Consider the following 11722-nt stretch of genomic DNA (forward strand, 5'->3'; position numbering starts at 1 on the left):
CAATTTTCTGGCGTTTTAGCGCCAGAATTATTGTTCCCTGGGCTCTTACTGTCGTCAGGTGAATTTTGGGTGGTTTGCTCATTTCTTAGCTTTTTGCTGTCTTGAGGTGGGGTAATTAATGTTTTCCCACTTCTTAGTTGAACTGCTTGGCATTCTTCTGCTATTTGCCTTAACAGCTGCTGCTTTGTTTGCTTAAACTGTTCGTCCATATGTATATTAGCCATCCTTGTCTCTTATAACCTGTCTTTAAATTCGGCTAGCTGCTTTGTTAGAAAGTCCAATTGCTGATTGAATTCAGCAGCTTATTTTATAGGACTGAGTTCAGCAGTTACTGTTTTAACCTCTTCATTCATGGAAGGGTTGCTGCTTAGGTACAGGTGCTGATTCCTGGCAACTGTATCAATGAGCTCTTGAGCCTCTTCAATTGTCTTTCTCATGTGGATAGATCCACCAGCTGAGTAATCTAGAGACATCTGAGCTCCTTCTGCAAGTCCATAGTAGAAGATGTCTAACTGAACCCACTCTGAAAACATTTCAGAGGGGCATTTTCGTAGCATCTCTCTGTATCTCTCCCAGGCATCATAAAGAGATTCATTATCTCCTTGTTTAAAGCCTTGGATGTCCAGCCTTAGCTGTGTCATCCTTTTTGGAGGGAAATATTGATTCAGGAATTTTTCTGTCAGCTGTTTCCATCTCTTTATGCTGGCCTTAGGTTGGTTATTTAACCACCTCTTAGCTTGATCTTTTACAGCAAATGGAAACAGTAATAGTCTGTAGACATCCTGATCTATTTCCTTATCATGTACTGTGTCAGTAATTTGTAAAAATTGTGCCAGAAATTCTGTAGGTTCTTCCTGTGGAAGACCGGAATACTGGTAGCTTTGCTGCACCATGATAATGAGCTGAGGATTCAACTCAAAGCTACTGACTCCAATGGAGGGTGTGCAGATACTACTCCCATATGAAGCAGTAGAGGGGTTAGAATATGACCCCAGAGTCCTCCTGGACTGTTCATTTCCACTTAGGTCCATGATGGAGAAAGGGGAGATGATGTAAAATAGAGAAAATATTTTTATTTATTTATTTATTAATTTATTTCGAAAATAAAATAAGTCAAAATAAAATAAATAAAAATGAGTAAAAGATTTTCGAAAAAGTGAGGAGAGAGAAAGTGGTTAGGAGATTTTGAAAAAGATATGATGATTTTTGAAAAAGGTTTTAAATTTTGAAATAAAAATCTAAATTTTAGAAATATATTTCGAAAATTTGTTTTTAAAATAGACAAAAAAGATATTTTTGATTTTTAAGAGGAAAGAGAAAAACAATAAGATAGCACAAGATTTAAAAATTTTTGGATCTAATGCTCCTTATTTTCGAAAATTTTGGAGGGAAAACACCAAGGAACACCAAATTAAAATTTTTAGAAAACCAAACCACAATTTTTGAAAATCAAGGGAAATCAACAGGAGAACACCAAACTTAAAGTTTGGCACAAAATTTAATAGAGAAAATATTATTTTTGAAAAAGATTTTAAAAAGAGTGTACCAAACTGCCACGGACTTAGACTAACGCTCTAGCCAATTGGGCAGTAAATGTAACACTTGTTTTAAAGAAGGATATTTTTAACCAAGAACAATAATAAGAGACTCTAAACCAAAAAAGAAAAATTTTCCTAATCTAAGCAACAAAATAATCCGTCAGTTGTTCAAACACGAACAATCCCCGGCAACGGCGCCAAAAACTTGGTGCACGAATTATGAATCACACTTTTCACAACTCGTACCACTGACCAGCAAGTGCACTGGGTCGTCCAAGTAATACCTCACGTGAGTAAGGGTCAAATCCCACGGAGATTGTTGGTTTGAAGCAATCTATGGTTATCTTGTAAATCTTAGTCAGGAAGTCAATTATGTTTATCAGTTGAATTGCAAATAAACAATAGAGCATGGATTAAAGGTTACTTGTTATGTAGTAATGGAGAATATGTTGGAGTTTTGGAGATGCTTTGTCTTCTGAATCTCTGCTTTCCTCTGTCTTCTTGTTCACGCACGCACGTCCTCCTATGGCAAGTTGTGTGTTGGTGGATCACCGTTGTCAATGGCTACCTTCCATCCTTCCAGTGAAAACTACGCTCACGCGCTCTGTCACAGCACGGCTAATCACCGGTTGGTTCTCGATCCGGTTGGAATAGGATTTACTATCCTTTTGCGTCTGTCACTAACGCCCAGCCTTCAGGAGTTTGCAGCTCGTCACAGTCATTCAATCCTTGAATCCTACTCTGAATACCACAGACAAGGTTTAGACTTTCCGGATTCTCATGAATGCCGCCATCAGTTCTAGCTTATACCACGGAGATTCTGATTAAGGAATCTAAGAAATACTCATTCAATCGTATATAGAACGGAGGTGGTTGTCAGGCACACGTTCATGATTTGAGGAAGGTGATGAGTGTCACAGATCATCACCTCCATCACAGTTAAGCGCGAATGAACATCTTAGATAGGAACAAGCGTGTTTGAATGGAAAACAGAAATACTTGCATTAATTCATCGAGACACAGCAGAGCTCCTCACCCCCAACAATGGGATTTAGAGACTCATGCCGTCAGAGAATACAAGGGTTTGATCTAAAATGTCATGAGATACAAAATAAGTCTCAAAAAGTTGTTTAAATACTAAACTAGTAGCCTAGGGTTACAAAAAGTGAGTAGACTATGCTGGATGATGCAGAGATCCACTTCTGGGGCCCACTTGGTGTGTGTTGGGGCTGAGATTTAAGCAAGTCACGTGCATAGGCCATTTGTGGAGTTGAACGCCAGTTTTTGTGCCAGTTTGGGCGTTCAACTCCAGCTTTTGATCCTTTTCTGGCGCTGGACGCCAGAATTGGGCAGAGAACTGGTGTTGAACGCCAGTTTACGTCGTTTATTCTTGTGCAAAGTATGGACTATTATATATTGCTGGAAAGCCCTGGATGTCTAATTTTCAACGCAATTGGAAGCATGCCATTTCGAGTTCTGTAGCTCCAGAAAATCCACTTTGAGTTCAGGGAGGTCAGAATCCAACAGCATCAGCAGTCCTTTTTCAGCCTGAATCAGATTTTTGCTCAGCTCCTTCAATTTCAGCCAGAAAAATACCCGAAATTACAGAAAAATACACAACTCATAGTAAAGTCCAAAAATATAAATTTTTCCTAAAAACTAATGAAAATAGACTAAAAACTAACTAGAACATACTCAAAACTATATGAAATTAACCCCAAAAAGCGTATAAAATATCCGCTCATCACATTCCGAGAAGAAAATTACAAACTAAATAAGTCATCAATAGCCACCTCTCAAACTGCAGCTTCAGTCTATCAGGAAAAGGAACTACCAAGCAACAAAAACATGCCAAGTGGAAATCATCAAAGACATGACCTTTCTTCAGAATCAAACAAAGCCATTATCCCAAAAAGCTACAAAATCAAAATCAACAGAAACAGGCAACAACATGCAAAACCCTAAAGAGCTTTAACCATGAGGAAAAACACCCAGAGTATACATAAGGTTGAAAGAAAGCCAGAAAAAATACATCACAGTGAAAAACAAGCATAAGAATACGAAAAGGTTCAAGTTTTCCAAAAACATGCACTCAAGCAAAACCAAAACTTTACCAAGAAATAAGAACAATGCAAGTACAAGGGAAGAACGACGAAAGAAGTAAAGAAACGGGAAGAAGAACCAATCCGAAAAAGGAGAAAGCTCTGAAGAAATTGAAGACGGAAAGACGGAATCCGGAATTGCCTTCAAGGAAAGCACCAACAATCACCAATGGCGTCACAGAAAGAAGCGCAAAGACGCGAAAACAAAAATCCCAAAGGAACAAAGGAGTACGAACAAAATGGAAGAATAAAAGAGAAAAGGGGAAGTTACAGCGAGCAACAGTGAAGAGAAATAGAAAAGAGAAAGTTTTGATGCAATTCAAAAATAAAACGAGAAAGCGGGAGACAAAAAAATGGAACGTTAAGAAATTAATAGGGCATTAAAGACCCTTGCACGTTCCCAAGACAGGGAACACCAGTTTTCGAAGTAAAATAAAAAGAAGAAACGCTCCGTATTCAGAAGGGGTCTCTACACAAAAGAAGTCGACAAATGCTCGAGCTCGGCTTCTCCAGAGAAGGATTGAAGTCCTGAAACTAGGGACTCTACCTCCAAAGGAAGACCACGCTCATGCAGGGGCACTGTTCATACCCTGGGCCGAACTGTCCGACCCGGGATGTTTAAACTACAAGTCGACTGACCTCTTCAGGTCAGAACCATCCGACCTCTTCTCAAAGAGCTCGGCCAAATCACCAGGAAAGCCCAATAAGGGCCCAGACAGAGGAACATGACCCAAATCCAAAGGCAACCCAAGCCTATAGAGATAAGGGCGGTTCCCTTGAAGATAAGATGACTTCACTTAAAGATAAGATAAAATAAGATAACTATCTTATCCCAAGGTCATCCCACACCATTATAAATACACTGGAGTACCCAGGTATAACTCATACTCTGATTCTCCACAATACCTGTTTAATACCCTTGCTAACTTAAGCATCAGAGTCCCTTGCAGGTACCACCACCCTCGGGTGACAAAGGATCAGCAGCATAACCAGTCCAGCAAGTCGGACACGACAACTCCGGCCGCCACCCCCAGCCAGACATGTTATCTCCGACCAGTACAGAAGATCTCGTCCGAGATCGACCCACAGTTTCAGGTAACCCTCGGAACCAAAGGCAAAAGCACAAATCAAAATGGCGCTAAAAAGTCATCCAAACAAACTATAAAAAGGTTCTCCATCGGAACACTACCTAAAAAGTTGTTGGATGATGACTAAAAAGCCCGAGCAGTAAAGACAAACAAGTCGAAAGAAGCCTGAAATGTCCTCTCAACAAACTAAAAAGGGCAACACCAGACTCGCACAAGGAGAAGCTACTCAAGATCGACCAAAGTCAGGATGCTTGAGCACGACTTCCCCAAAGAGATCGAAGCTCTGAAATAACGATCTCACGGAAAGGTCCGAACTCAAGTAAGGGCACTGTTCATACATTGGTTCGAGCTATAAAGGACCGGGTTGGCCGACCTCTTAGAAGGTTGGCCCATGACCGACCTCTTGGAAGGTTGGCCCATGACCGACCTCTTGGAAGGTTGGCCCACGACCAACCTCTTAGAAGGTTGGCCCATTACCGACCTCTTCACAAAGAGTTCAGCCAAATCGCTAGAAGAGCCTAAAGCAGGCCCAAACGAAGAAACACAGCCCAAATCTAAAGGCAGCCAAAGCCTAGAAAGATAAGGCGGTTCCCCTAAAAAGATAAGATGACTTCACTCAAAGATAAGATAAGATAACTATCTTATCTCCAGAAAGGTCATTCTACACTACTATAAATACACTAGAGCACCCAGGTATAACTCATACTCTGATTCTACTAAAAACCTGCCAAAAGCCCGTGCTAACTTAAGCATCGAAGTCTCTTGTAGGTACCACCACCCTCCGGTGATGAAGGATCAGCAGCACCGCCAAGTCCAACAAATCGGACACAACAACTCCGATCCAACAAGTCGGACATGACAGCTCCGGCCACCAGATCCAACAAGTCGGACGCAACAGCTCCGGCCGCCACCGCAGATCTCGTCCGAGATCAATCTACAGTTTCAGGTAATCCTCAAAATACTTAGAACTGAGGTTCAAACATTTAAGCAATTGGAGGGAGAATCACTCTATGAAGCATGAAAAAGATACAAGGGACTACTGAGAAAATGCCAACCCAACATGTTCACTAATTGGGTGCAACTTCAGATTTTTTATGAAGGCATAACTCAAATATCAAGAAACTCATTAGACAATTCAGCAGGAGGTTCACTCCACATGAAAATTCCCAAAGAAGCAATGGAGCTCATTGAAATTGTGGCTAACAACCAATACTTTTACTCTTCGGAGAGAAACATGAATATAAAGAAAGGTGTGTTGGAGCTTGATATCATCAGTGCTATCTTGGAGATGATGATGAATAAGCGAATAGATGGGACGTAAGTGGCTACTGTCAATACACAACATTCAACTTATGATTCAAATGGAGTAAACTAAATTGAAGAGAATTTTGAACTATGAGCAATCAAGCATGGAACAGGTCCATTTTATGAACAACACCTCCAAATCATCACACAATGATCCATATGAAGACACATTCAATCCTGAATAGAGGAACCACCCAAATTTTAGGTGGGGAGGCCAACAAAACCAAGGACAAAGGAGTGGTAATACCAACAACAACAACTTTTGCAAGACTAACAATTTCAAACAACTATCCACTAACCAAAACCAATTTAGAAACTCACAAAATGTACCCTTCCAAAACACCTCTCACAACTCCCAGAACAACTTTGCCACACCTCCACTTAACTTACAAAACACCCACCCCAATGTCTCAAACAACTTTCACCAAGCACAGCCATACCCCACACAACCACATCTAGATTCTCAGAGGATTTTTAATCTTGAACTGATAATGGAAAAAATCATATAGAGTCAAGATATGGCAAGTAAAAGTCAAGAGATGGAAAGCAAAAATCAAGAAGCATTTATGAAGAATCAAGAGATGGTGAGTAAAAATCAAGAGGCATCCATAAGATCTTGAAAGACAAATGGGGCAGATGGCTAAACAAATTGCTCAAAGGCCAACAAATGCCTTCCCGAGTGACACACTCCCCAATCCTAAGGAAGAATGCAAAGCCATACACTTGAGGAGTGGGAAGATAGTGGGAGAAGAAGTAGAGGATGTTAACAAGCAAGACAAAGAAAAAGAGAAGAATGATGAGAAAGAAAACAAGGGGAATTATGATTCACAAGTCTCTAAGAAGGAGAAAATGACCCCTGAACCCCAACCATACAAGAAGAAGGAAGAAGTAAAATCGTATGTCCCTAAGCTTTCCTATCCACAAAGGTTACACAAGGAGATGAGAGATAAATAATTCCCAAAGTTTCTGGAAATTTTTCGAAAACTCCAAATCAACATCCCACTTACTGAGGCCTTAGAACAAATGTCATTGTATGCTAAGTTCCTCAAGAAACTCATTACAAATAAGAGAAGCTGGAAGGAAAAAGAGATTGTGGTTCTCACACAAGAATGCAATGCCATCATCCAAAGAGGTTTATCCCCAAAGCTTAAGGACCCTGGGAGCTTTCTTATCCCTTGCACAATTGGTGACATGACAATAGAAAGAACACTTTGTGATCTAGGTGCAGGCATCAATCTAATGCCCCTTTCTATGATGAAAAAGATGCTCATAGGGGATGTTAAACCAACAAGGATGTCTTTGCAACTTCCTGACAGATCCCTTAAGATTCTTAATGGAGTGGTAGAGAACTTGCTAGTGAAGGTTAGAGAGCTCATCTTTCCAGCTGATTTTGTGATACTTGATGTGGAAGATGAGGGAAGCAATCCAATCATACTAGGAAGAACCTTTCTAGCTACTGCTAGAGACCTAATTGATGTTGAGAAAGGTGAGCTAGTACTCAATTTCTTCAAAGCCATGCAATATCCAGATGAGATGGAAAATTGCATGAGAATTGATGTGATGGACACCTTGGTTGAAGAAGTTCTTGAAGCTAGCAATGGTGAAAATTATGTGGAGGAAGTCCACAGTATCCAAGTGAAAGAGGAAGAAGAGACACAAGCTATTGAACAGCCACAAGAATGCAAGGATGATGAACCACCAAAATAAAAGCTGAAACCTCTACCTCTAAGCCTCAAATATGTCTTTTTTGGTATTGGGAAAACATTTCCAGTAATCATCAGTTCTGCTCTAAATGCACAAGAGGAGGAAGAGTTGCTAGAAGTGCTGATAACACACAAGAGTGCAATAGGCTAGATGATTGGAGACTTTAAGGGTATAAGCCCCACTGTTTGTATGCACAAGATACTATTAGAAGAAGACTCCAAGCCTATGGTGTAACCCCAAAGAAGGCTCAATCCTACAATAAAAGAAGTAGTCCAGAAGGAAGTCATGAAACCAAGGGATGCAGGGATCATAATCCCATCTCAGACAGCCCATGGATTAGCCCCGTTTAAGTAGTACCAAAGAAGGGTGGCATCACAGTGATTTTCAATGACAAGGATGAACTCATCCCCACAAGGACAGTGATTGGGTGGAGGATGTGTATAGACTATAGGAGATTAAATAGTGTTACAAGGAAGGACCATTTCTCTTTATCCTTCATTGACCAAATGCTGAAAAGGTTGGCAGGCCATGCTTTCTATTGCTTTCTTGATAGTTATTCAGGGTACAATCAAATAGTGATAGATTCCAATGATCAAGAGAAGACATCATTCACCTTCCAAAGATGCAAGCTCTCAATTTTTTTAGACATGGTAGAATGTATTGAAGTTTTTATGGATGGTTTTTTTTTTGTTTGATGATTCATTTAACACTTGCTTGCACCACCTTACCTTAGTTTTGAGACGTTGTCAAGAGACTAACTTAGTTTTAAATTAGAAAAAATGCTATTTCATGGTCTCTGAGGGGATTGTCCATGGCCATAAAATCTCAAACAAAGGTATAAAAGTAGTAAGGCAAAAGTTGTGATCATTGAAAAACTTCCTTTGTCCACAAATGCAAAGGCAATAAGAAGCTTCTTAGGACATGTTGGCTTTTACCAAAGATTCATCAAAGATTTTTTAAAAATAGCCATGCCACTAAGCAATTTGTTGGTGGCTGACACACAATTTGTCTTTGATGATAATTGCAAGCATGCATTTGAAGCTCTTAAAGCTAAGCTTACTACAGCACCAATAGTTACACCCCCTGATGGGGAACTTTCCTTTGAACTGATGTATGATGCAAGTGACTTTACAATTGGTGCTGTATTGAGACAAAGGAAGGAAAAGTTGCACCATGTGATCTACTATGCAAGCAAGGTGTTAAATAAAGACCAAAGAAACTGCACTACAACTGAGAATGAGTTACTAGCGGTAGTCTATGCCTTTGATAAGTTCAGGTCATACTTGATTGGGTCTAAAATTATTGTATACACTGACCATGCTGCCCTCAAGTATCTCATATCAAAACAGGATGCAAAGCCTAAGCTCATTCGATGGGTACTACTTCTAAAAGAGTTTGACATAGAGATCAGAGATAGAAAGGGAAGTGAGAATCAAGTGGCAGATCACTTATCAATGCTTCCACAAGAGAGCAACAAAAATCCATCACCACCTGTAAATAAGAGATTTCCTGATGAACACATTTCCATGATTCAACAAGCACCTTGGTTTGTAGACATTACAAACTACAAGGTGGAAAGGAGAATTCTACAAGAATATATAAAGCAACAAATAAAAAAAAATTTAAATAATACTAAACAATTCTTGTGGGATGAACCATTTCTATTCAAATGGAATAATTAGAAGATGTGTAGCTGAGGAGGAAATCAAAGACATCCGATGGCATTATCATAGATCAAGCTTTGGAGGACACTTTGGTGCTGAGAGAACAGCTACAAAAGTACTTTAAAGTGGGTTCTACTGGCCATCAATTTTCAAAGATGCATGAGAGTTTGTGAAGCATTGCAATGCATGTCAGAGAGTGGGGAATCTGTTAAGGAAGAATGAAATGCCTCGAAAGTATATTTTGGAGGTAGAATTGTTTGATGTGTGGGGAATAGACTTTATGGGTCCATTTCCTCCATCACATTCATACAAAGATATACTAGTGGTAGTGGACTATATGTCAAAATGGGTGGAAGCAATTGTCACCACCACCAATGATGCTAATGTAGTCCTCCAATTCATGTGAAAAAAATATCTTCACTAGGTTTGGTGTGCCAAAGAGCTTGATAAGTGATGGAGGGTAGTTATTTTTGCAACAAACACTTGAATACCCTCCTCCAAAGGTAGGGAGTGACTCACAAAATTGCAACACAATACCACCGATGAGTCCATATTTGATGGTATATTTTGACTCAATTTGGATGGATTCTAGCACATGAACTCACACTTAAGCACCAAAATAGCATACTTTTGTGTTTGATCCCTAATTTGATCCTAAATGTGAAAACATGCATTTTAATGCTTAAATTAGTGATTTCTAATCCCACTTTTATGTCATTCGATGCCGTGATATGGTTTGTGAGTGATTTCGGGCCTTGAGGGCAAGAATGGATGGGCAAAAGTGAAAGAAAACATGTGCAAGGGAGAAAACATGAAGAAAACAAGGAAAGCACACACAGCAAAGTGTGCGTGCGCACAACCATGCGTGCGCGCGCACAAGCAAGAATTTTATGTGTGCGTACGCACGCACCTATGCGTACGCATGAACCTATGCATACGCACAGGTCAATTTTCAGCCGAGTGTGCAGACGCACACGTCTGTGCGTCCGCACAGGACCCAACACGTGATTTCATTAATGAAACACGTGACTCACATTTTCTGAGGCCTTTTGGGCCATTTTGGAAGGCTGGAAGGCTGAAATGGAAGGCTATATAAGGGGGATATCAACACATTTGATAGACATTAGGACTTAGATTTTATTTTTCCTTAGTTTCATATAGTAGCAGTAGGAGTAAGAGTAGTGTAGCTTTGCTCTCTTAGGGTTTAATTTCCATTTCTATTGTAGCATTTTATAGAAGCTTCTCTCTTGGATTTTGCATCATTAATTGTAAGTACACTTTAATTCCTCTTTAATTACATTGTCTTTATTTTCATTTTCTTTGGTTCAAGCACTTTGCTTATAATTGCAATTATGAGTTCTTGAAATTTTGATTAATGAATTTAATGTTTCATGCTCTCTTTATGCTTGTTTGGATGTTTATTGTTAATTTTATGCACAGTTGGTTATAGCTTTCTATTTTTCTTTACAATTTTCCATGCTTTACTTTCATGCACACAAGGTGTTTGTGAAAATAACAACCTTAGTTTTTGAGTAGATTTTCCCACCTTGACTTGTGGATTGAGTTCCTAGGATGCTAGAGTCATAATGTTCGATATTTAGTGGTAATTCTTGGGTAGTTAGTTGACTCTTGTTTCGATTGACGCTAGCCTTTTATCAATTAGTTTGGTAAGTTGGTTAGGACTTATGGATTAAGGTCAATTATGCTTGTTTGACTTACTCTTCCATGGTTGGGATTGACTAGGCGAGATTGACTCATGATAATTACCATAGTTGTGGTTATGGCAATGATAGGATTCCTTGGATCCTCATTCCCAAGTCAAGGCCTCTTTATTGCATTTTCACTAGTTTTGATCCTATTTACCTTTGCTTGCGTTAATTACAATTTTGAGCATTCCTTAGTTCTTTTATTTCTCAAGTTCTTTTAATCTTTCATTTCTTGCTTGAAAACCCATTTTCCCTCACAACCAAAAGAAATAAAATTTCAATTGCATCCTAGGGAGAACGACCCGAGGTTTCATTACTCTCGGTTATTTTATATTGATTCTATTATTTGATAGTGAGAATTCGTTGTTGGTTTAGACTATGCTACGAATGAATTGATTCTTGCTTTGATTGATTCTAAACCGGCGAAAAATTCTCTTTGTCAAATTTGGCGTCGTTGCTGGCGAGTTGCAATGGTGTATGTTTTTGGCTATTGTATATATGTTAATATATAAATAGCTTGCTTTTTAGTTGTCTTTGTTGATGGTTAGGATTGGGATCCCAGAGGACGTCGGACATTCAAGCATTTGGTGGGGAAGTCAAGCACAAGCCACCATA

Source organism: Arachis hypogaea, chromosome 19, assembly GCF_003086295.3.
Source record: "Arachis hypogaea cultivar Tifrunner chromosome 19, arahy.Tifrunner.gnm2.J5K5, whole genome shotgun sequence".
Taxonomy (NCBI): Eukaryota; Viridiplantae; Streptophyta; class Magnoliopsida; order Fabales; family Fabaceae; genus Arachis; species Arachis hypogaea.